Below are 1337 nucleotides of genomic sequence, written 5' to 3' on the forward strand. Positions count from 1 at the left end.
AAAGTGCAGGTGTTGATGATTACTTTAGTACTGTACACCTATAGGCTCAGATCGAGCCAAGTGTCCCAGAAAGCCGTGACAGTGTCACAGTGAGTCAGCGTGCCACAATACCGGGACCCTGAAGCTTAGGCAGCTGAACTGAGTTCAACCATCACGAATGTCATTATTTACACCGGTGCTTTTCCTACTGTGACCAATCAAAATGTCGTCAGTGAACAAGACCTATGTATTTGTCAGAAATATAACTTGTTTTGCGTTATGTTAAAGAGACTGGAACAAATGTAAATAAATTACTGAACTGCAACACATTAACTGCTAGTTAACTTCCAGCTGTTTAAACAAGTCCTTACACAGAGTTGTAGCTCCCCTTAGTGGTGAATGCTTGTTACTGTCCCATGCTGTCCCATGCTATCCCTTGATCACCTGAATCTCATAAAACAGAAGACGCTTTCTTGTGCGGTTAAGATCATTATGTCAATGTATGGTCAAACATATTTCATACTTATACCACTCTGAATTTTAAACAATTTCTGCTGTGTTTTTGTTTGTGCTCAAGTGTAAAATTCCCTTTAGTTTAATTATCTGTGTCGAGGCAATGAGTTAGGTCAAGAGTTTCCCATACTTATCTGCATTTTTATCAAGACCGCAGCTAAAACAGCCACATGCAAACCATACATCAATACCATTTATGGGATTTTCAGTACAGTTTGTGTAATTAGCTGCACACACACACACACACACACAAAAAAAAATTGCCATTTTAATGTGTCCAAACAAGGTCAATACACCCAGTTTGTCCACTTCAAAAAAAATTCCTCGTTTTACTTACTTGACAAAAAAACAAAAAACAAAAAACAAAACTTATCCTACTTGATCTTCTGTGAAAAATGTTAGTTACATTTCCTTTCCTACTACAAAGTGGTATGGATCTTTTGTAAGGACATTGTAAATTGCCCTGAGATTACTTGGGCCGATGTTGTGATTTGGTGCTACGTAAACAAAATTCAATTGAAAAATGAAATTAGTTTGTGAATGCTTTTTAACAAAACAAACTAACATAATGTACCTACTACCTACGACGTGGGTTAACAGGTTAACAACAAAATGTGCGCAGTAATAACTTGACTCATACTTAATACGTATGCTGACATTTAAAAAAAAATAAATAAAAATACGGCTGAAACAGATACAGGAGGTTGTCTAGTCAGAAGAGGAAAGTAGGCCGCTCTCGGGTCTTTCCGTGAAGGGACACGAAGTACCGACTCGTACCACTAATGTGCTGTACGGAAGAACCACCATTGGCTCAAACAGCCATCCGCCGGGAAAAGGAGGCGGAG

Source organism: Embiotoca jacksoni, unplaced genomic scaffold (assembly GCF_022577435.1).
Source record: "Embiotoca jacksoni isolate LCO1_2020_lvr unplaced genomic scaffold, fEmbJac1.0.p SCAF_5, whole genome shotgun sequence".
NCBI classification, from domain to species: Eukaryota; Metazoa; Chordata; class Actinopteri; family Embiotocidae; genus Embiotoca; species Embiotoca jacksoni.